Below are 25,949 nucleotides of genomic sequence, written 5' to 3' on the forward strand. Positions count from 1 at the left end.
TTTCTTTTTGTTCTTGTTCTTGTTCTTCTTCTAAAAAAAGACCTTATTTATTTGAGAGAGAGAGAGAGTGCATGCATGAGCAGGGGGAGGGGCAGAGGGAGAAGCAGACTCCCTGCTGAGTAGGGAGCCCAACATGGGACTTGATCCTAGGACCCCGAGATCATGACCCAAATCGAAGTCTGTTGCTTAACTCACTGAACCACCCAGGGGCCCCAAAGACTTAATTTTCTAAGTCTTATATGTAAAATGAAAATAATAATAGTGGTAATATAATGGGATTGATATGGGGACTAAATGAGACAGAGCGCTTAGCATAGTACCAGGTCTATATGCAGGGACCTTTCAATAAATACTGGCTATTATTATGAGTCTCCCTTATTCCCTCTGAGCTCTTTGGACCTGGAAGTGGAACTATGAATAGGTCGGTAGATGTAGAGATTGGAAAAGTATGGGTACTTCGTTAAATAAGGCTTCTTTTAGAAAGCAGGAAGAGGAAAAGAATAAACAATCAGGATGGGTGCTGTTGTATGAACGTGTACAAACGTGGGATCTTCAGTCTATATCTGCATCTTCAGAAGCCAATTGCTCAACCTTGGTGAAAATTTTGTGGCACCAAAGGGCTGAAAAATAGGATGAGATAGAGATTTCAAACTTCTTATTAATTTAGCTCCTCTAAAACTTTTTTGGGGCCATTTACCCTATTTAAAATCTTATAAAAGCAATGAGCCCTGTCTACAAAAAATGCTCATGTGTGTGTATACCCCAAATTTGCATAACTTGCAGGGTAGTCATGGACTGAGGCAAAAAGACCACGGAAGTCCAAATTAATAAGTGCTGCATTAAGCATGAAAGATTATGTAGCTCCCCTTTAAGCATTATGAAATTCTTTATATATTTACCTTAAAAAATTCCACTTTCATTTTCCTCAGAAAACTTAGAAAATGCATGTAAAATCATTGTGCTGTACCTTTAAAATGTTCAATTCATTTTTTTCCCTATAGTTTTAAAAAAAGATTATACTCATGGAATTTAGGGAACGATAATATGAGCTTAAGCTCTTGGCCCAACAGAGACCAAAAAAAAAAGATGCTCGGAGAACAAAGTCATAGCTCCCAAGTATGTAAAGATTCTTGAGCTTCACTGTGAGGAGACAAGGCCTGTGTTTATGAAAACTTTGAACGTTTTGTACGCAAAGTTAGGAGGGGAGAATAGAGAACCTGATGGCCTTTTCTCCAGGCTGGGAAAGACAGGGGACGCAACACTAAGGGAGGACTGTGGTCCCTTCTGATATTTCTAGGAACCTCGAGATCTGTGAATAGTCCAAAATCTCCTCCTAGATCTTGGAGCTCTGTCAGCTTCTCCGAGACTATGAAGACAGAGGAGGTAGGAAGTGGCTCGTGTTTTAAGGTTCATGCCTTACTGGCTGAGGAGTTCCCACGTGCTCCCTAGAGCTTGCAAGATAGAGTTGGGATCAGATGTGAAATGAGGGCACTTCTTTCATCTTTACGTGGAGGCTCATAGTTGAGGATGATGCCTCAAGATTTCCCCTCAGTTATGCCCTCTTCTTCGGCTACATTCTCTTACCTGCTCAGTTCTTCTCTGCTTGCTTCCCGCCTCCCCAAATACCCAGCCCTATGGGTGTGATGTGAGATAGACCCTTACTACACCCACAAGCTCTCGTTGGATTCATTATCTAGTGTCGTACTACGGAGATTAGGTCAAATTTTAGCTCTTCACGTAAGAGCATACATTTAAAATGAAACTCTGAATTCTAAATTAAGAAGCTGAATCTCCAGTATGGGAGCCAATTGAAAACATTGTACGGGCATTTATAAATTGGACTATTTTTATGGCTTCAAATATGTTACATTTACTCTTAGGAGCTTGAAAGTTATAAACTGCAACTCCAATCTGCTACTGTGAATAAGATGATAATCAAAGATTTTATTATATATTTTTTTTCCATGAGGGCTGTTTGGACCTGTACTGCAAGAGGCATTTCAAATTTTGGATTGCCCTTAAAAAGAAAATGCCAAGTATGTTAAATTGTGCACTTAGTTTTTAATGTGGAAGAACACATTCCAGATTCAATGAATTAACAAAATTCTTCTGCGCTCTAACGTGTATTTGCAATTAAGACACTGTGCTTGCTGTACACTGGCTGATTCTTTCTCCTGGAAAGCTTTGTTTCTCTGTGAAACCAAAAATCCTGCCATTGATCTGTACTCACAAAACCCTGTTGATTTAAACAGGACTCCCAGAGGTGGGACAAGCAAAACCAAGAGACTCAATTTACTGAGCTTGGGTTACAGGAAACATATTTAATAGCAGACAGTTCCTGTTTTCATTGTTTTCCATCTAAGTTCCTACAAAATCAGATTGTCTTTAAATAGATGCTGCTGCCATTGGGACAGGGTTCAGTTTCACATCCCTAAAGAAATAAAGCGTTTTGTAAAAATCCACTGTACCTTGGCCTCGCATGTAATGAGCCTAAGTCATGCCAGAAGGATCAAGATGGATATCATGCTAAAACAGTGATAGAATAACAACACCAAAGATGTGAAACACATACTTTTTTAGACTTTTTAATGTAGCCCTTAGTAACCGAGGAGTGGTTTGCTGGTGGATGGACGTGAACAGAATTTTCAATTGAGGGTAATCCGTTTTGTCTGTTTTAGAAGCATAACACAGGTTGGTCTTAATGATTTCTGAGGAGAGAAAGGAGGGGAAACAGTTTGAGGAAACTATCACCCATGACCATTCCCACTCTTTGGAAAGATCCTGGGTTTGGCAGGATTCTTGGAATTTTGCCTTGATGAACTCTGACCAAAGAGCAGTAATGCTAATGCTAATAATGATGATGATGATGATGGCTAATATTTATTGAGCACATAGTATATGTCACAAGTCCTTTGCTAAACAGTATATATGTGTATATATACACATACACATATATATGATCTTATTTAATATAATAACAGTTCATAATATTTGGATTGACACCTCCACCCTGGATGGCTGCATAGTATGATGGTTAAGGGAAAGTATAGGGTTTTTGTTGTTCTTCTACCACTTACCTTAAGTAAGTTACTCTCTGAGTCTTAGTTTCTTAACCTGTGAAATAGCACAATGAGGCTTACCTCACTGGTTTCGGTGAGGATTAAATACTACGGGCCAGCAGCAGAGAGAGACAGACAGCCCTGCAGTTCGAATACAGTGAGATCCGTGGAACGTAGGTGGAGAGCCCTGGGAACAGCTTGCAGGAGGATTTTCTGCTCTCCCAGGTCTTTGGGGATGCAGGACTCCCTCCAGGAGCTGCCCTCTAAGTGGACGCGTGGGTTATGGATGGGAACAAGTCAGGGGAAACTCAGGGATGGGCATGCTAAGTTGGAGGATTCGCGTGTTCTTGGGGAGTTGCCTGTGGCTGCCCAGCTGCAAGGGCGGGGAGCGGGCAGGTTGGGAAACAAGCAAGAAAAGTAAGCAAGCCCTTTTCCTAAGGAGTTTGGAGGGCATCCTAGGGAGTTTGAACTTTCTCCTGAGGTCAGAGGGGAGCCAGTGAAGAGTGTTAAGTGGGAGAGTGACATAATCAGATTTGCTTCCAGTGATATTCACTCTCCTTGAGATTAAAGATTCGGTGTGAACAGAGACCCTTTCTTGACCCCGCAGTAGAGCAAATCTATGACCTTGACCTCTTTGGTTTTAGGACTGTCCTCAAGTGACAGCAAGTATCATCAAGCAGGTATTTAACTCCGGCTGCTCTGATTTTTGTTATACCTCTTATTGCTCTGAATAATTTCCTTCTCGAAGTGAGGTGGTTCAGAGAAGGGGAAAGGGGCATTTCTGCTCACAGATAAGACTGTGGCCCATGGTGTGGGCCACACGAACATATTTTTTCTTGAGTTGCCTTATTGCCTATACTTAAATGTTTTAAATATAGCTAAAATTTAGTGTTCAGGTTGAGTTTCAACTGCTTTCTTCTCGATTGCAGCCATTTACTCAGAGTTGGTTAGACAAAGCAAACCACTTTCTGACGTTAATCTAATTAAAACAATAGTAAGGAACATTTGTAGACACTTTGTCTCTCCTTACTCCCAACCTGGGGCTTGTTATTTGAGTGAAACACACAATGAAATCCAATTGCATACATGATTTTTTGGAGGGGGGATGGAAGTGTTATCTGTGCCTCTGCTCACTCTGAATAGAAAATCGATTCTATTTTATTATCATGATCATACATTCCCCAGAAAGTCTAAGAAAATCATCTTTAAAACAAAATTAAATAACAGTTGCTTTCTGGGGCATATTTTATTAAATGATTAGCAATTACTATTTTATAAAATATGTATTAAAATATCAATACCTGCATAGTTATAAGGTTAAAGTTAAGTAGGACAAAAAATTAAAAAGTCACATTGGATTATTTGAATTTCTGGGGAAGCAAGCATTTAACATATTGAAAACAAGTAAATGCTTATTTAGAACTCCATGTGTTCTAGACTTGTGGTTAAATTAGATATACCCACAAATAATAACCTTTGCCTAGTACCCAAAGGGTAAATAATTATAATTTAATTTCAAGAGAAATTAAATCAAGAGGACTATGATACAACTTTTATTGGAAAATTTTAGAATTTCTTAAGAAAGAAAAATATGTATAATGGAAATCAAATATATTTGCTTTGAGTTGTTCGTGAAATGACTTAGCACTCTTGGAGCATTTTATGTTTTACTAACATTGTTGTTAAATCCCATCTGGTGTTTGTAAAGTCTTTTACTATCCCCTGCTGGGACAGGCAGACATTGGTTTGCATGACTGTGTGTTCCCAAAATATTTTTAAAAAGTATCTAGTGGATTTTTACCAACTGTAGCAGGATGATAGAAGACCACATTTCCATTATGATGCCTTAAGGAATGGAGACAGATGTCATCAGGTCACAAAAGATCCATCAGTTTTACACTGTGTGACATTTGGGGAAGAATGTACATGATTAGTGGTTTTCAAAAGTTGTTTGGAATTCAACATTCTGTGTAGATATTACTTGAAAATATTTATAGGTTCTGAGTCAGTGAGATGCGATTTATTCCTCCATGGAATTCATTTGAGAATGTGTGGAATATGGCCTTGAACCTTAGTCATTCCAACATTTTCCCTGGAAGTATCATTATTGTCAATAAACAGGTTGTTCTACCTCGTTGAGTGATTTTTATTGTATGATGATTACCCTCTATTTCTGGAAATAATAGGATCTTTGTAGGAAGAGAAAATAATTCAGCAAGAGTTTATTGAATCATTTCTATGTTTCAGGCAGTCTTATAGGCATTGGGAGAAATGAAAAACAATCAGACATGATTCCTATTCTCAAACAACTTACATAGTTTAGGTGGAGAGACAGATAAAAAACAAGGTAAGCTGTTTCAAAAATGGAATATAATAAAGATGTTTTACTGATACTGAGAAGGAAATATAAAACTTGATTGGGGGACGAAAAAAGTACCATGGTGAAAATGAAACAGGCCTGGAAGGATAAGCATAATTTTAATTTTAAGGAGGTGGTAAAGGTCATGTATGTAAAATAAGTAGTAAAATTTAAAATTTATCATATACCAAGATAAACACATGTAAGAGTCAGAATGAAGTAGAAGAATTTGTGGATGGACACCTGAATTTTAATTCTTGGCTTTGGAACTAACACTGTAAGCTCAGGCACTGCTCAACTAACATTTATTGAGTCCTCATAATATCTTGGGCACTGTTTTAGGGGCTGGAGTTACAATGCTAAGTGTGACAGGCAGGGCATCTAATAGTATGCATTTTAGTGGGAGGAGATGGGAAGAAATCAGTGCAAAAAATAATTAAAAAAAGAAAACAACAAGGACTAATTAGTACTATGACAAAATAAAACTGGGTAGCATGGTAAGAAGATGAGAACCGGCTGCTTTAAGTTGTCAGGAGAAGACGACCCATCTGAAGAGGTGATACTCCAGCTGCAATCTGAATATGACAATGAACCCTTCCTGTGAAGAGCTGCGTGAAGATAGTTGCAGAGCAAGGAGTAGAAATGGGTCTTTATGGCTGGGGAGAAGGCAGGAAGTTAGAGTCCTTGGCAGGTTATCCAGGGTTTTGTGTACGGGATGAAATAACTTGGCTTCTATTTTAAGTATGGTGGGGCAACACTGAAGTGGCTAAACCAGTTTGTTTTATGGGTTATGTTTTACAAAGATCACTCTGGCTGGTGGGTTGGAGTATGGAGTGGACAAGTGTGGAAATAGGGACATGAGTTAAGAGGCTTTTGTAGTAGTTCAAGTAATAAATGGTGGTTATTTTGACTGATGGGAGTAGTGAACATGAAGACATGCTTCAACTTCAAGGATGTTACATAGGTTTTTTTCCTTTGGGCAACTGGAAGGGTGGTGGTGACATTTACTGAGATGGGGGAGACTGGAAACTATGGAGGTTTGGAAAGCATGGCTCTTGGTATCCCTAAGCCCCTCTTCCCAGTTATAAAATGTCAGTGATAATACCAATCTTACTGGATTGTTGTTGTGGTAAGAATGACATCAAATGAAGGAACCTATATAAAGTATCTTGCAGGGCTCAGAAATTGCCAGTTACCTTTTCCACGTCCAATAACAACTTTATTATTTTTATTTTAATTGTTTAAAGATTTATTTATTTGTCAGAGAGAGCAAGAGAGAGAGCGTGCACAAGTAGGGGGAGTGGCAGGCAGAGAGAGAACCAGGTTCCCTGCTGAGCAAGGAGCCCGATTCAGGACTCGATCACAGGGTCCTGGGGTCATGACCTGAGCTGAAGGCAGACGCTTAACCGATAAGCCACCCAGGCATCCCTCCAATAACAAGTTTAAATAAACAGTTCCAAAAAAGGAGAGGTGGAAATCAATCACACATTTTTCATGACTCTAGACTTCAAAATTTAGTGTTGAAAAAATTCTCGTGTCATATGTTTTATACTAAACTGATCATTTGAGATCTTGTGGTGGATGTGCTCGCATCCAGGAAATGTTCTATTGAGGCAGTGACTCCTGGAAGGAGATAGAAGTGGAGCCTGGAGTGGGACATGGGAGATTCTATGTGGTGGAACCTGACAGAGTGGGATGTGAGTTGTTTTCTGTGCACCTGTAAGGATATTCCCATCTGAAGATATGCCAGTGACGGCTGAATTGCATCGTGTCGTGATGCCCTCAGGCCTTAATTTAACCTTAAATTACAGTGGGATACTCATGTCACTTTCTTGGACGGCTTCACTGCTTGGACCTGCCATAGAACCACTTCTTTATTGCCTCCTTTTGGCCATTAAATCAGTATGCTTTTGATTACATTGTTTGCTTTGTCTCTGATATCAAGATCAAGTGGAAAGCATGTGGAAACTTGAAAAATAAGAATCACCAGGTTGATTACCAAGTATCAGGCTGTGGTCAGAGAGCTGATCCTTGATCTTAGGAACTGAGAATGGTTTCTATTTTTGACATGCAATGAAAGCTTTTGGACACTAGAGGACACTTTGCAGAATACATCTTCAGGACAAAGCAACAGCCTTCCCTGTGCTTACACCTTCCAGCAGTACTGTTTTATGGTCTCAGAAAAGAGAGTTTGTCTAGCTGTTGCTAAAGCTCTGTGTCACATCATAGACTTCTATTGTCTATGTTGGGGTTCTACCTTTGACTTAGGGTGACTCAATGCTGGTGTTGTCTTCCAAAACTCAGTATGGGCTTCCTCAGTCCTTTAGGACCTTCCCTCTTTCCCCCAAGATACACGTCTTGTAGGGAATGCTCCAGATATTATACTTTCTAGTTAGGCTCAATGTACCCCAACTCTCCATTGGCCCATCAGTGTCAGGTAACTGCCTATGTTCCAAATCTAGATAATTGAATTATTTGCATTCATTCCTCAAATCCTGCTCTTGAGTAATCATAATCTCATAACTCTTAGAAAAAAGTTTGAGATTAGCTAGTGTTTCATTTTTCTGTATTTTTTTTACAATCTCCAACACATACAAGTGCTTAAAATGCCACTTAATGATGAAACTGATTAACATTCATAATTGAAATTCAATAAGACAAATTATAAATAAGAAATACAAGATTTTTCTGGATAACAGACTTAATTCCATTTGTAAGTTCACCAATATACTTGCCTTCATTGTAGGATAGAGAAAGGCAGAGTGACCATAGAACTCTTGGTGGTTCACTTCAGCGGATGGAGATGTGAGATGCCCTGAAGGCAGGGTGCAGAGCAGTCATGCATTTCTCAGCCTGACACCTGGGTCAGCCTCCAGGAAAGAAATTCACAGGTATTTATGTCAATACTAACCTAAATTTAGAAAATAAATCACCTTCCTTTCGTTAAAAATTTTAGCATAGTTTTGTACTTAGTTTGATTGAAGATATGGTGTCTATGAAATTAATAACTGGGACGGACATTTGGTGAAGATAAAAGTATAGATTTTAAAAATATAATTTATGAGATCTTATTACAGCATATCATATATATCTTTTCTTTTAAATTTAGGTCTTAAGTAGGATGTTATTATTCCTTAATTCTTAATTCCATTTGTTTTTTAAAGAGGCCTGAACCTTCTTTTACACCTATTTACCACCTCTTATCAGTGACTTTGCAAATCAACTTGTCTCTTCCGTCCACCATTGTTGGTTATAGGTGGATCTTGAGAGGATCTTGAGAATCTTCTTGTTGTAGACTTCTCACTTATGTAGTTGTTTGGTAGGAGAGTTAATTTGCTATTGGTGTAAATAGCGCATCCAGGCACACCAGAGAGCAATGTATTGTTTTCCCAAGGTGAGGGGCAGATACCATGAAGAAATACTAAATGATTCCTCAGTCTGTTTAACATGGTAGGCTTTAAAGAACATTCAATTAGATAGTGGGTGAAATCACTGCTTTTGAAATTTCTTTCAATTCTTCTGATTAATTTAAAAAATAATCTTAGTTAAGTGTTAATTACACTTATAATATCTTTTGAATACTTTGAATCTTCCATTTAAAGAAGAGGAGTGGGATTCATACTCAGAGTCTTGGTAGGTATTTATGTATCATTACAGACTTTTTTTCTTGTTCTTTTTTGTACCTTTAGAAAGAAAGTTTTTTTTTTAAAGAAGTTGATTTTAAAGAAAAATTTAAGTAAGTAATAACAGAAATACATTTTGTAAACAAATATTTCAAACAAGTGAAAATTATATGACTGATTAAAGCTTGTGAAGTATTGGTGTTACTGGTAAGGGCACAGACTTTGGACTTAAAGACTGTCTCTTCCATTTAGTCCATCATGTGGGTGAGCGTAAAATCCTTTCTAAGCTTCAGTCTCCTCAACTCTACATGTGATAATAATAGGACCTATGTCATACGGTGATTTTTGAGGATTAAATGAAATTTAATATTAAGTCCTTAGCACATTGTAAGCATTCAATGAATATTAGCTTCCTCTACTACTACTATTTCTATTAGCGCTATTACTTTTGTCTGTGTTTTTGGTTAATCACATACAAATGTGAAGTAGAAACTAAAAATTACAAATAATACAGATCTAGTTTCGTTACCATAGCTTTAACTTTTATGAGTACTATAAGGCCCTCTACCTCCTTTTAGATAACCTAGTGACTAAAATGTATTAAATTATGATTGATAGGTTGATGAGATCTCTGGGAATAATAAGAGTAAAATATGGGGGTGAATGGTGGAGCAAAGGAAATGTGAGGAGAACACAAAATCAATATAACTCTTGGGTTGACCTTGAAGAACTAAGAGTCTAACTAATATAGGAATTCAGAACCATTGACTTAATACTCTTCATTTTCCCCATTCTAGGTAGATTTTATTTCTTCTGTATTCTACTTTATTATATTCTTCAAAGGTTTTCCATATCTATTAGGTATAGGTGATATATAATGAAATGTATTGCACCTTTTAGAGTAAAATAATTTTATTTATTTATTTTTTAAAGATTTTATTTTTAAGTAATCTCTACACCCAATGTGGGGCTTGAACTCACAATTCCAAGATCAAGAGTCACATGTTATATGACTGAGCCACCCAGGAGCCCCAAGAGTCAAATAATTTTAAAAGTAGGTATATGAGGCAGCAAGTGTAGTGATTTTCTGCTTTGTTCACAGAGGTGTACTGCTTGTATTCATTCAAAAGAAGAAATGAATTTATTATTTGTGTAATAAACTGTAATTTCATTAGACAATACTTATAGCAGAACTCATAAAATGACTTAATGAAAATGCCCTAGTAGAGTGCCATGACCATTCAATGGGTAAGGGCCAATTTTTTCAACAAATGGTGCTGGGAAAACTAGATATCTACCTGCAAAAGAATGAACTTTGGGCCCTTCCATTACACCACGTATAAAAATTAACTTGAAATGGATTGAAGACCCAAGCATAGAGCTAAAACTATAAAACTCATAGAAGAAAATGTAGGGCAAAGACCTCATGACGTTGGATTTGGCAGAGATTTCTTGAATATGACACCAAAGCCCCAGAAGACAAAAAAAAAAAAATTGGATTTCATCAAAATTAAAAACCTTTGCACATCAAAGGATATTATCAAGAGAGTGAAAAGGCAATCCATGGAATGGGAAGAAAATTTTGCAAATCACATATCTGACAAGGGATTGATATACAGACTATATGAAGAACTCCTACAACTCAACAACAACAAAACAGCCTAATTAAAAAGTGGTCCAAAGACTTGAATAAACATTTCTCAAAGAAGCTATATGAATGACCAATATGCACATGAAAAGATGTTCAACATCACTAATCAATTGGGAAATGCAAATCAAAACCACAATGAGATAGACCTTCACACACATTAGGATGGCTACTACTAAAAAATCCAAAGAAACAGAAATAATAAGTATTGATGTAGGATGTAGAGAAGGATGTAGAGAAATTGGATGTATTCGATGTAGGATGTATTGATATGGATGTAGAGAAATTGGAACCCTTGTGCGGTGTGGGTGGGAATGTAAAATGGTACAGTCACTGTGGAAAACAATATGGTACTTCCTCAAATAATTGAATATAGAATTATCATGTGATCCAGCAATTCCACTTCTGTGTATATACCCAAAAGAAATGAAAACAGGGACTGGTACACATATTTGTACGCCCATGTTAATAGCAACATTATTCACAATAGCCAAAAGGTAGAAGCAAACCAAGCATTCATCAAAGATGAATGAAGAAACAAGATGTGGTATATACATATGATGGAATATTATTTAGCCTTAAAAAGGGAAGGAAATTCCAATACATGCTTCAGCATGAATGGACCTTGAAGACATTATACTTAGTGAAATAAGCTAGTCACAAAGGACATTGTTTGATTCCACTTATATGAGGTATCTAGAACAGTCAAATTCATAGAGACAAAAAGTAAAATGACGGTCACCAGGAACTGGGGGAAGAGAAGTATGGGAGTTACTATTTAATGGGTACACAGTTTCAGTTCAGGAAGATGAAAAAATTCTGGATATGGATAGTGGTGTTAGTTGTACAATAATGTGAATGTTCTAATTCCATAGAACAATACACTTAATAATGGTTAAGGTGGTAAATTTTATGTTATGTGTATTTTATCACAAAAAAAAAAATGCTCTAAGTATTTAGTGTCTGCTCCATGTTTAGTCCTGAGCTGGGGGAAGAGACATTTGCATAAGCAATGTAAGACCTTGCTCACAAGGAGCTTAGAAAGTTTCTCTCGAAGTTCTGCCATAGTTATTAAAGATAATGATTCATTTATGTCAGAATCATGTATTGAGTGCTTGCTATGTGCCAGGTGGGATTTGGTTCTGAGAGAACTTTACTGAAGTGATTAATGTATATAGAAAAATCTGAAGATGGAGTACTGCAATACTCCGAGTGTTAGGAGATCCTGAAATTGAAAGGAACCAACAGAGCAGACTGAATAGGAGCAATCTGAGAAGGGGAAAACCAGTAGCATTGCTAACCTGAAAGCTGTCTCCAAGTCCTTTGTAGCATTATGTCAATGCTAAATACTTAATATAAAATATTAATATTAATAATATAATATTTGATATTTAATATAAAAATCATTGTATGGTTCTTAAAAAACATACGAACAACTGCATTGGTAATATTTTCCAGAAATACAAGTAATGAACTGGTGGCTATTACAAAAGTAGACAACAAATTGTATCAGTAGTACTTTTGAAATGACTAAGAATATCGATTAATCGATATTCTTTTATGATGATTGCTTAGGGCAGCATCAGTCAGTGAAGCGTCTGATTCTTGATTTCAGCTCAGGACATGATTTCAGGGTTGTGAGACTGAGTCCTCAGTCAGGACATTCCCTCTCTCCCTCTCCCTTTGCCCCTCCCCCTACTTACATGCTTCTTTCTCTAAATAAGTAAATAAATGGTGCTAGGAAAATTGGACAGCTACATGCAAAAGAATGAAACTTGACCACTCTCTCACACCATTCACAAAGATAAACTACAAATGGATGAAAGACCTCAATGTGAGACAGGAATCCATCAAAATCCTAGAAGAGAGCATAGGCAGCAACCTCTACGACATCAGCCACAGCAACCTTTTTCACGACACATCTCCAAAGGCAAGAGAAAGAAAAGATAAAATGAACTTGTGGGACTTCATCAAGATAAAAAGCTTCTGCACAGCCAAGGAAACAGTCAAAAAAATTAAGAGGCAGCCCACGGAATGGGAGAAGATATTTGCAAATGACACTACAGATAAAAGACTGGTATTCAAGATCTACAAAGAACTTCTCAAACTCAATACATAAGAAACAAATAAACAAATCATAAAATGGGCAGAAGATATGAACAGACACTTTTCCAATGAAGACATACAAATGGCTAACAGACACATGAAAAAAATGTTCAGAATTATTAGCCATCAGGGAAATTCAAATCAAAACCACATTGAGATACCACCTTACACCAGTTAGAATGGCAAAAATTGACAAGGCAAGAAGCAACAATTGTTGGAAAGGATGTGGAGAAAGGGGATCCCTCCTATATTGTTGGTGGGAATGCAAGTTGGTACAGCCACTCTGGAAAACAGTGTGGAGGTCCCTTAAAAAGTTAAAAATAGAGCTACCCTATGATCCAGCCATTGCACTACTGGGTATTTACCCCAAAGATACAGACGTAGTGAAGAGAAGGGCCATATGCACCCCAATGTTCATAGCAGCATTGTCCACAATAGCTAAATTGTGGAAGGAGCTGAGATGCCCTTCAACAGATGAGTGGATTAAGAAGATGTGGTCCATATATACAATGGAATATTACTCAACTATCAAAAAGAGCGATTTCTCAACATTTGCTGTAACATGGACGGCACTGGAGGAGATAATGCTAAGTGAAATAAGTCAAGCAGAGAAAGACAGTTATCATATGGTTTCTCTCATCTATGGAACATAAGAACTAGGAAGATCGGTAGAAGAAGAAAGGGATAAAGAAAGGGGGGGTAATCAGAAGGGGGAATGACGTATGAGAGACTATGGACTCTGAGAAACAAACTGAGGGCTTCAGAGGGGAGGGGGGTGCGGCAATGGGATAGGCTGGTGATGGGTATTAAGGAGGGCACGTATTGCATGGTGCACTGGGTGTCATATGCAAGTAATGAACCATGGAACATTACATCAAAAACCAGGGATGTACTGTATGGTGACTAACATAGTATAATAAAAAAATATTATTATAATAAAACAAATAAAAAAATAAAAAAATACATTCTTTAAAAAAAAAAAGAAAAAGAAAATTGGCCTTGATAAACTTCATAGGAAACAGATTATAGAAAAAGAGACCAAGAAAAATATCTCAAATCCATACAACATCAAATAGAGGTTGTTAAAAAGCCTTGTAAGTCCACACAAATTCCAACTTTTAGAGAGAGTAGGGAGTTTCTCTTTAAATAGCACCCTAAAAATTGAGCTTTAGGTGGAATAAACTCAAAAGATAAATTTGGATAAGCCAGGTCTAGGCTAATTTCCACCTGGATATCCACTAACAGTCAAGTGATACCCCAGTCTTTCAGAGTTTCTTCCAAGCAGTGATTGTCAAGTTTGCTCATGTCATTGCTGACTTTGGTTTTCTAATGAGAATGAATGACTCCTGGAACTAGGCAGCTACCAAGAAATTCTTTTTGATGGGACTGTAAGCAAATTGCAACCATAGACCCTTAGATTACTTATGATAGCATTTATGGAACTTCTGATGCTAATGATGAGAATACCATCTGTGCTAGGCTGATAGTAGAAAACTGCAAGTGGGAAATTACACACCATGTCATAGTCTCCATCTTAAACATTTTTCAGATTTCCCAGAGCTGCTTAACGCCATGGTGCTATGTGACCCTTGTGCCTTCAGGGAAGAAATTATATAGAAAATTACTCTCAGCAGATTGACTGATGACTTATTAATGATGGCAATGTAACCTGTTCTAATGGAAGATTTGTCAGCAGCATTTCAGATGGCTGATCATGAGCTGTTGTGGTCTTAGTTACAGATTCTTGGTTGCTTGGTTGGCAGATGCTTGCTATTTTATTTTATTTTATTTTATTATTATTTTTAAATATTTTATTATTTTGTTTTTTTTTAGAGAGAGAGCGAGAGCATGTGCACGAGCGGGGGGTGGAGCAGAGGGAGAGCATCTTAAGCAGACTCTGTGCTGAGCACAGAACCATAGCGGGACTCGATCTCACGACCCTGAGATCATGAACTGAGCTGAAATCAAGAGTTGGGTGCTTCACCAACTGAGCCACCCAGGGTCTCCTATTATAATTTTTTTTAATGCTTGCTATTTTAAAATGGTTTTGGGAGGTAGGTAAAAGAGGGCATTAAATTCTCTGAAAGAGTTTTCCCTTCTGTTTTTAAATATGATTGGAAACTATCTTTTATTTATTGAGGAAAGTGAAGTGTGGCCGAATTTACAAAGATCTGAGCAGTTAACTAATCAGCATCAAATTTAGGTATGATTAACCAATAGGTGCCTTTTATTTTGTACCTTTTTTCCCTTAGTTTCCAGTGTGTATGTGTGTGTGTGTGGTATGTATGTGTGGTTCCTAAAGAGTGGCTCTGGAAATGTAGAAAGTTGCTTTCTTTTATGAAAATATTAAATAAGGAACAAAAAGGATATGTTTTCCCACTTCAAAGATGCGGGAACTCAAAATGCATTAAAAAAACCAACTCACAGTAAATGCTGATTAGATGATCTGGTATTATATTGGCATTATATTTGGTATTGTAGTTCTTGGTTCTTTTTTTTTTTTTTTAAAGATTTTATTTATTTATTCGACAGAGATAGAGACTTTGTGAGAGAGGGAGCCAGTGTGAGCCAGTGAGAGAGGGAACACAAGCAGGGGGAGTGGGAGAGGAAGAAGCAGGCTCATAGGGGAAGAGCCCGATGTGGGGCTCGATCCCAGATCGCCGGGATCACGCCCTGAGCCGAAGGCAGACGCTTAACCGCTGTGCCACCCAGGCGCCCCTTGGTTCTTGTACTTTTATGGTGTTAAAGTGCCTGACTCAAAGTAAATGATCAATAAATATTTTTTGAATTTAATTGGGGAATGAAGTTGGGCTGGCTTAGAAATCTCATCATTGATCAGTTTCTTTGCTATAAGTAAGTATAATTTAGTTTTAAATTTCACTTCCATAATACAAAGGTTGTAATGCCTAATAAAATTGACATGAAATTCACAAAGGTTGGCCTATGCTGCCCGTTGTCTTGTAGTAACCGAGGGTCTCTGAATGAGCTTTACCTACTTTCTCTTACAGGTAATTTATATTTTAAAACTTTATAATATTGGAAGTTTTAAACATAGCAATATTTTTTTCCCAATTCCAGAATTTCTCTTAAATTTCATGCTGAGAATGCAACACTTTTCAAAATTAAGATGTACAACTAAACTGGTGGTTGTTACCATGATCTTCACTGCCTTTATAGGATGTTGCCAAGGCTTTGATATAATAGCAACTAAAAAAGCAATAATAGCCTCATATTTCATTGTAAAACATTTAGTTCTATTTAAAAACAGAAAGAATCTTATAATAAATTTGGCATATGTGTACTTCTATTAATGTTCAGCCTTTGCTATATTGTACTTTAAAACATTATTTGGTTGATTTAATTCTATCATTAGGAAGGCACTACTGACATTCCTTTCCTTCTCCAGGAATTTTTTTACTTATAAGAAGCTTATGCACTGAAAACGTGGTCCATTGTTTACCTCCTTATTTAGTCCCTTATGTTTATTAGAACTTGGTGTCACAAAGACCTGGGTCTGAATCTTAGGTTTGACGTTTACAATAAACAAAGAAGGTATTGAAAATATTTAATGATCTGGAACTCCTGGTTACCAAGCAGTCTGTCTTCAAGTCCTTCGGCTGGCATTACAGTTGCTGGATCATGGAGAAGTCCATGGGTCTGAGAGGAGAAGATGGAGAACAGAGGAGGGTGGTTAGTGGAACATGGGGTACTTCTGTAGTGAATCTATGGAAGTATTTCAACATTTTAATACCTGACAAGAATGTACCATTGTGTGGTCACTGAATACTAGCTCTGTCTATAAATTTAATTTCACTTTCCTCATCTGTAAAATAAGTAAAAAATACATACTCATAGAGCGCCTGCTCATAGAGTTTTTGTGAGATTCAATTAAAGTGTTTGTAAAATAGTAACAATAGCTTTATGTCAAGCGCCATTGAAAGTGCTGTAGTCTTGAGAGCATACAGTTCTCACAAGAATCTTACAAGGTAAGCATTATTATTCCCATTAGAACAACTCTATGAGCCAACATGTTTATAATCCACATTTTATAGAAGGAGAAAGTGAATTCAGAGATTGGGTAATGTGCCTGAAATCACATAGGTTGTTAGTTCCTGGGTAGAGATAGGATTCAAACACAAATCCTCATTAAAGATATGGAAGTAAACTTAATATAGGATAGTAAACATCAGTTTCATTGATCACACACTTCATATACAGTGGTACAAAACTTGTCTATCTGGATTCCAGCCGTAAGTTATTTTAGTCCTTTTCAGATGCCTGACTAATACTTACACTCTATTACCCTGGTCAAAATTTGGTGAAGGGAAATGAGAAAACGTGGGAGGTAAAAGCACAATTAAAACTATGTGAAGTTGGGAAAAATGTGTTCAAACCTTGAGTTTAGTTTGGAGCTCAGTGTCATATTGGCAAGAAATTCTGTTTCTCAAAATGAGGTTTTCAATTTCTTTATTAATAAACACACCATGAGACATTGTGTTGCCTAAATGCGGATATGGTAAAAAGGTTCAAACATCATACTTAATGGAGAAACCTTAGAAGCCCTCCCTTTAAGGTCAATAACAAACAGGGATGTCTCCTATGACCCTTTCTGTTCAACAAAGAACTGGATGTCCTGGCCAATGAAATATGAGAAATAAAAGAAATAAGGGGTAAGACCATAAGTGAAGAGACAAAACTGTCAGTATGCGTAGATGATTTAATTATTTACACAGTAGACCTAAGAGAATCAACAGACAAGCTTTTAAGGTGGAAAAGAAAAAAGTTCAGTGTTGCTTGAGCACAAATCAGTAAGTAACAATCAATGGAATTCTTTTACACCTATACACATTAGACAATGTAACAGAACATAATATGATATTTACAATAGCCAGAAGGAAATCTGTAAGTATCTAGCAATTGACTTAAAAATGCAAAAGTTATTATGGAGAACATTTTAAAACATTATTGAAAGACACAAAAGTAGACCTGACTAGGAAGAAATATCATACTTGTGGAGGAAGATTTGACATTGTAAATATGTAAATTCTTCCCCAATAAAAACATAAATTTAATGAAGCTAAAATAAGGAACCCAACAGAAGTGAAATGGGCACAATACAAATCCACACATAGCTAAAAGAATTCTTAAAAAGAAAAGTGATGTGGGGAAATATCTTACCAAATACTAAGATACATTAACAAGCTATAGTAATACTATGATATTGATATTAAAGATTCCAAGTAGATATAGAATAGAATAGACTCTAAAATAAATCTATATGTATATGGGAACTTGGTGAATTGTTGGTAAATAATTGAGGAAACGGTTTATTTGATAAACAAATAAAAGATTACTTGATAAACAGTATTGTGAAAATTGGCAAAGTATTTGAAGAAAAAACAGTCCCAAAACTTATACCACAAAATAATGCAAAAATAATCTCCCATTGGAATAGAGATATGAAAGTAAAAAGACAAAACTATAAAGCTTTTATTAAAAATGTTGGAGAATATCTTTGTAACAATGGAATGGGAAGGTATATCTTAAATTAGGTGAACAAAAGCACAGACCATAAAGAAAAAAAATTGCCATCATTGGCAATGATGACAATCATTGATGACATCAAAATGAAAAATTTCTCCCTGTGGAGGATACAATAGACAGAATGGGAGAAGTTATTTTGGGATGTGAACCACCGATAAAGGATTAAACTGTAAGAAAATCCTACAAACCAACAATAAAAAGCCATGTCATCCAGTGGAAGAATAAGCAAAGACTCTACAGAGACAAATCACAGCAGGGCAAACTAAAACAACTAAAACGCATGTGAAAAGAAGCTCATCTTGGAAAATTGAAAATGGAAACTTTACCCATGAGAATGGCAACAGTTAGAAAGTTAGATAATACACAGTACTGCCAAAGAGTCTGAGGTGCTTCGTGCTCTCCTATGTGGCTTCTCTCCAGCAGAACTGCTGGTCTTTCCAACATGCCGCTAGGACCTTGGAGAGAAGGGAGCAGAAGCTGCAGGGTCAGAGAAGGGCTACGTCCTAACAAGCAGAGTGCTGTGTTTGCAGTATTCTTCGGGTCCCAGCCCTCACAGATCTGACTCAGATGCAAGTGGGTGGAGAAACAGATTCTACTTCTTCATTGCAGAGCAGGGAGTCTGCATTACTGAAGAGTTTGGGAGAAGGGAGATAATGTTGTATATTTGAAAACCTATTGCTCATTCTTTTTCTTTTTTATGCTTTTTCCATTTAAAATACACTTTCATTCAAGTCTCACTTGGCTGGAGTACTTCTTAGAGAAATTATTTCACAGGAAAGGTATACTGCCTGAATCTGTATCAGATCTTTTTGCCCTTAGATGTAAGCGATCATTTGAATGCGTACAGAAATCCTGGATCACAATCTTTGTCTTTAAAAGCATCTGGAGCATTTAGTCTTGTAGAGATGTCTGTTTCTAAATGTTTTTTCTCTTGGTGCATTTTCTCTTGTTTTCTTCCTCCCTTCTCCGGTTCTGGTTTGGATGCATATAGTTTTCCTTTTATAAAGCCTTCAAATAATTTCATCAGTGGATGTCCAGGTTTGTTTCTTTCCACGTAAATTTGACCTGGCACTCATTAATCTGTTTGGGCTAGAGAAACAAGCCTTCTCAGCTAAAGGAAAACTTATTCTAAAATTATTAATGTTATATGTTATATTTCTCTGTAGAGTTCCTATTATAAGTAAATTGTATTTCTTGGATTTGCGCTCCATACCTCTTATGTTTTACATTTTTGAAACAAGTTCAGTGATTTGATTTTTCTATAGTAATCTCTTCTAAAATGTGGTGCTTTTATGATAATAATGATTTTGAATAAATCAATATTTGCATCCTTTAGATTATTCCTCTTTCATAGACATAGTAGATTTTCAATTCTTGCTTAGAATACAGATAAAAGATTTTGTAATGCTTTCTTCCACTTCTTTCAGTAAGTCTGCTTACAGGGAAATTTTTATCTAGTGCTTCAGATTCCTTTTTTTTAATAATATTTTTTATTATGCTATATTAGTCACCATACAGTACATCCCTAGTTTTTGATGTAATGTTCCATGGTTCATTACTTGCGTATAACACCCAGTGCTCCATGCAATACGTGCCCTCCTTAATACCCATCACCGGCCTATCCCAATCCCCCACCACCCTCCCCTCTGAAGCCCTCAGTTTGTTTCCCAGAGTTCGTAGTCTCCCAGGGTTCATTCCCCCTTCTGTTTACCCCCCTTCATTCTTCCCTTCCTTCTCCTACTGATCTTCCTATTTCTTATGTTCCATAAATGAGTGAAACCATATGATAATTGTCTTTCTCTGCTTGACTTATTTCACTTAGCATTATCTCCTCCAGTCCCGTCCATGTTGCTGCAAATGTTGTGAAATCATTCTTTTTGATGGCTGAGTAATATTCCATTGTATATATGGACCACATCCTCTTAATCCAGTCATCTGTTGAAGGGCATCGCAGCTCCTTCCACGATTTAGCTATTGTGGACAATGCTGCTATGAACATTGGGGTGCATATGGCCCTTCTCTTCACTACATCTATATCTTTGGGGTAAATACCCAGTAGTGCAATGGCTGGATCATAGGGTAGCTCTATTTTTAACTTTTTAAGGGACCTCCACACTGTTTTCCAGAGTGGCTGTACCAACTTGCATTCCCACCAACAGTGTAAGAGGAATCCCCTTTCCCCACATCCTCTCCAACATTTGTTGTTTCCTGCCTTGTCTATTTTTGCCATTCTAACTGGTGTAAGGTGGTATCTCAATGTGGTTTTGATTTGAATTTCCCTGATGGCTAATGATGTTGAACATTTTTTCATGTGTCTGTTAGCCATTTGTATGTCTTCATTGGAAAAGTGTCTGTTCATATCTTCTGCCCATTTTTTGATTTGATTATTTGTTTCTCGTGTATTGAGTTTGAGAAGTTCTTTGTAGATCTTGGATACCAGTCTTTTATCTGTAGTGTCATTTGCAAATATCTTCTCCCATTCCGTGGGCTGTCTCTTAATTTTTTTGACTGTTTCCTTGGCTGTGCAGAAGCTTTTTATCTTGATGAAGTCTTGCAAGTTCATTTTTTCTTTTGTTTCTCTTGCCTTTGGAGATGTGTCATGAAAAAAGTTGCTGTGGCCGATATCAAAGAGGTTGCAGCCTATGTTCTCCTCTATGATTTTGATGGATTCCTGTCTCTCACTGAGGTCTTTTATCCATTTGGAGTTTATCTTTGTGTATGGTCAAGTTTCATTCTTTTGCATATAGCTGTCTGATTTTCCCAGCACCATTTATTGAAGAGACTGTCTTTTTTCCACTGGATGCTTTTTCCTGCTTTGTCAAAGATTAGTTGCCCAAAGAGCTGGGTTCTCTATTCAGTCAGATTCCTAACCCTCTTTAAAACTACTAAAAGGGGCGCCTGAGTGGCACAGCAGTTAGGCGTCTGCCTTCGGCTCAGGGCGTGATCCCGGCATTATGGGATTGAGCCCCACATCAGGCTCCTCCGCTATGAGCCTGCTTCTTCCTCTCCCACTCCCCCTGCTTGTGTTCCCTCTCTCGCTGGCTGTCTCTATCTCTGTCAAATAAATAAATAAAATCTTTAAAAAAAACCCTAAAAGATGCCGTAAGTTGAGTGATCTTTCTCTTTTTGCAAATTCCCACACTGGGGATGCATGAGTTGATGCTTCCCCAGCATTTGGAGTTTCGCGTTTCATAGATTCTGTAGATTGTCATGCAAATCTTTCAGATCCTAAAAACATAATAATAAAGCATTTGTTGTCGTGGGCCAAAGAAGGTAAGTGTGGCTTCTTCTCTCTTTTAGGTCTCAGTTTAAGTGCTGTCTCTTCAGAGAGGCTTTTTTTGGATTGACCCGTAAATCTAAAGCGACCTACCCTGATTTTCTTCTTTCAAGGGTTGGCACCCAAACTATGGCCCACAGGCTAACTCTGGCCTGCTTTCATAAGTGAAATTTTATGGAAACACAGCCACACCCACTCACTTATGTATTGCCTATATCTGTTTTTGTGCGGCAGTGTCAGAGTGGAGGAGGACTTGCAACAGAGGCCATATGGCCTGCAAAGCCGTTCACTGTGTGGCCCTTAACAGAAAGAATTTGCAGACTCCTGCTCTATCTCATCATTCTATTTGTTTCCTTTGTGCCATGTATCATACGTATAATTGTCTTATGTATTTCTTTGGCTACTTATTATCACATCCCAACAAGGATGAAAGCTCCATGAGGTCCTTAGTCTGCCTTGTTCATCTCTGTACCTCCAGTAACCTGGTACTGTTTGGAATGTAATAGACACATCATGTTTGCTGAATATATAAAAGAATTAGACAGATATTGAAATGTCATATTATTCTACTTATTTCACTGGGAATTTGAGAGCAGGATGGGGAGAATTCAGTGTATTTTGGCTCAATTAACATCTTAAATTGGAAGTAGGTGACAAGAATAAATATTCTAAATGGGGTCTGAAATGCAGATTTAGAAAGGAAGGTTGGGCTAGAGTAGCCTGAAAGATAGGAGGAAACCAGTAGAAAGTAGTGCCCAAAGGTCAAGAGCAGGAAGATATCAAGGGCAGGGAGTACACAATTCCATCAAGTGCAGTAGAGATATATCAAATAAATAAGACTTGAAAACTGTCCTCTGGGTTTAGCAACAGAGACCTTTTGACTTTGGCAAGGGCTGTTTCCGTGGAGCGGTTGGGGCTGTATTAGTTTGCTAGGGTTGCTGTAACAGTACCACAAACTTGGTGGCTCCCAATGACAGAAATTTATCGTCTCACTGAAAAGAAAAAAATCAGAGGCTAGACGCTAGAAGTCTGAAATCGAGGTGTCGGCAGGGCCCTGTAGACTCTAGGTCCTTCCTTACCTCTTTTTAGACTTGGTGCTTGCCAGCAATCCTTGGGGTTCCTTGGCTTCTTGTTGCATGACTCCAGTCTCTGCTTCCATCCTCAGAGGTGGTGTCCTTCAGACGTGTCTCAGTTTCATTGTGTCTTCACGTGACTTCTTATAAGGGCGTCAGTCATTGCGCTTAGGGCCCACTCAAATCCAGTGTGACCTTTGTATTCTCTTGATTTCATCCTCAAAGACCTGATTTTCCAACGAAGTCACATTCGCAGATACTGGGGGTTAGGATTTCAATATATTTGGGGAACACTATTAACCGACAACAGAAGCAGAAGTCAGATTGCGGTGTGTTGAGAAGTGAATGTTGCAAAGAAGTAAAATCTTCAAAACACTTGGTGGTGAAGAGAAGAGAAGCAGAGCAGTAGTTAGACACAAGGTTTAGGAAGACATTTGAATGCCCAAGGGAAAGATTGACTAGAGAAGGGAAGCTAGAAGATATAGGGGAAGATAAAACATAAACATAATGAGGAGGGTGAGAAGGAGAGGTCGAGACTTTACTTCTGCCTTAGTATCCATTCTTCCTCTCTCTGCTTCCCTTCAATTTTAGCTGGATTCATAATTGTCCATGTTAAGAATACATTTCCTAACTTCCATTGCATCTGGGTAGGCCTCGTGATTAGATTCTGGCCAATGGGAGGAAGGTTGATGTCTTGTGTGTTGACTAGAGTATATACACGTGGGCTGGAGCTTCAGTAGTTATCTTGGGCCATGAGGTGGAAGCCATATGTTGAGAATAATGAAGATGCGTGTTAAAAAAGGAGCCACATCTTTGATGATTGTGGAAGTGTTATAATAGCCCCGATTTGTTTCTGTAGGGTCTTAATTTTTGCAAAAGAGAAATAAATTTCTTTTCTGCTTAAGCCACTATCATTTTGTGTTTTCCTTCACTTTCTGCTGAACTTAATTATGACTGAACACAGATAGATCTAGGTGTGATGTGTAGATTAGGTTCTGTTTAAGCAGAGGGTAACCTAACTCATTGAGGCAGGAGGGGAGGATGCTATAACGGTTGTGAATATAGATGCACTGGTGAGTCGATGGTGGGAAGTTTAAAGAGTTGGTGTCTGAAGGCATTGGTTTTCTCTGTAAAATAAAAATAGAATTAGTTTGTTGAGAATAACAGAAGAGATTTTAGTAGAGTAGGTTTAATGGTGATGATTTAAAAGAAGTTATTGTGAGGCATGAGAAAGAGCTGACAAGTAAGGAGACATTGAGGTTAGACACTATGTAATTATAAGGATCAAGTGAATTCCTCTTGTAATGTTCAGTGGGATGAAAGAAGGTTCATTAACAGGTATCCATGATTAGACTTTTGCTTTATGGGAATAAAGAAGGGACAAGGGGGCTTTGCGGGACACTTTAACCATCTTCTATTTGACACTTCCCACATTGTAGATGGACTGCATGAACGTGCCAAAATGAACAATACAGACTTCACTCCGACTGTAAAAGGACCCAGTTGGGAAGGTTTGGTCCCTGAGAAAAACTCCTGAGCATAATGGCGCAGTATGTGGGGAGGTGGGTAGTTGCCATTTCTGAACATGGTTGAGAAGTGAAGAAATGTCGTAACATTTCACAGGGCATACCTTGTGACACCTTGAAGACAAAGGGAAATAAATCTATCTGGGCAGCTGACTCACTGCTGCTCCAAGTTCTACTGATTCTACTCAGAGTGATGAGGCCCGTTGTACGATAGCACAACACAGGGAGAGAGTGCAGCGAGCCCTGCCTTTTAACTTAAAGGAGGCTTTGTTAGACCAATATTTTGTCTTAGGTCTATCACTGTGGTGAACAAGTTTATCATTCAGAGAGAAAAGGCAGCATCTCAACAAATAGTGACGTGATCGTAATGAAATTTGTTACTGGTTTTAGAACTTGGCAGTTTTCAAGATACATTCTGAATATATATGTTATCTCATTTAATCTATAAACAACACTGTAAGGTGGTTTTTATTGTGATAACTTACAAATGAGGACGTTGAGGCTCAGAGAGGTTGATGATTTTTCCAGGACAGGTAACCAGCAAACATTAGAATCAAGTTTTGACTCCAGGGCCCCAAAGGGTGCATTTCACCGTGTTCATCCTCGTTTTGATGATTACTCACAATAAGTAATTAGTCTGAACAGCTCCACTGTGAAATAGGCAAGGTTTTCATTTTCCATAAAGGTTCTCCAGGGGTCTGAGTCTTTTTCAAATTATTATTTAAAACTTCAACTTGTGGTTTGTGGTTGTTAGTTCAAGGCAACATAGTCACCTAAAATGGAACCTCTCTTCTGTTGAATTTGCTCTATTTTCTAAAGCCTATACATCTCAAACTCTTGAAGATTGTATTTGGAGGCACTGTTGAATGAATAAAATATATCACGTTCATGTTGGCCTCTAGAGGTCACAAATGCAACAGAATCTTGTTCCCTTCTCTTCTCTCCAAGAGTGTTTTGACAGCCCACAAACCGCTATGGTTTTGATGCATGTGTGTGGTCACCGTAATTCTTATGATTCTAATGATTGCATTACAAGAATAAGTTTGCTTACAAATACATCCAGAACTTTGTTTTTTATACCAACATTTTCTGAGTATTCATAGCTTTGGAGAACAGGAAAAAACAATAGAAAGATTTTTTTTTTTGGAACTTCTGCAAACTATTTTTTTTAAATGCAGAAAGTGAGGTCATATTGTTCTGAGAAGACCCACTGGAATTATTTGCTATCACTTTTGGAATCGGGGTAAATCAATGTACCAATGACAAATAAAACACTTATTTTAGAGATCTAGGCAATGAAAATAATTGAAAAATAATTCATTTTTGTATAAAAATAAATGAGAAAGTATTGTTAGGTTGCCATTTACATGAAATAGTTAAAACTTAAAATTTAAACAGGCTTAAGTATTATGACAATATTTTAAGAAGCAATAAAGTTGGTGGTCAGCTGTGCTTTGAATTTTTTAGTATTTGAATTTTATGGTTTTCCTAATAAAAATCTCTGCCACTTACTGGTCATTTATAACCTGCTGGGCATCGTGCTAGATATTCTTTAAACATATGATCCCATTTATTTTCACAATAACCCTATGCAGACCTTTTGTTAAATTTAAAAATTGATGCCTTTTATTTGCTTGTTTTTTCTTAGAAAATGTTTCAAACTCTTTCCCACTATATATTAATTTGGAAAAAATAAGCACAGGTATTTAAAATTTCAAGTAACTACATAAAATG

At 37.4% G+C, this 25,949-nt stretch overlaps 1 protein-coding gene across 2 annotated transcripts in view; it reads left to right on the forward strand.

The window, feature by feature from the left end:
* Positions 1 to 25,949, forward strand: part of TSPAN8 (tetraspanin 8) — a 221,067-nt gene that overhangs the window by 18,477 nt on the left and 176,641 nt on the right. The window contains exon 3 of one of the 2 annotated variants that reach the window (XM_057316262.1): positions 8,165 to 8,309. The exons of the other annotated variant lie outside the window; for it this stretch is intronic. The gene's annotated coding sequence lies outside the window, so the exon portion shown is untranslated. The remainder of the gene's footprint in view (positions 1 to 8,164; positions 8,310 to 25,949) is intronic. 2 annotated transcript variants of the gene reach the window in all.

This window comes from Ursus arctos, unplaced genomic scaffold, assembly GCF_023065955.2.
Source record: "Ursus arctos isolate Adak ecotype North America unplaced genomic scaffold, UrsArc2.0 scaffold_21, whole genome shotgun sequence".
Taxonomy (NCBI): Eukaryota; Metazoa; Chordata; class Mammalia; order Carnivora; family Ursidae; genus Ursus; species Ursus arctos.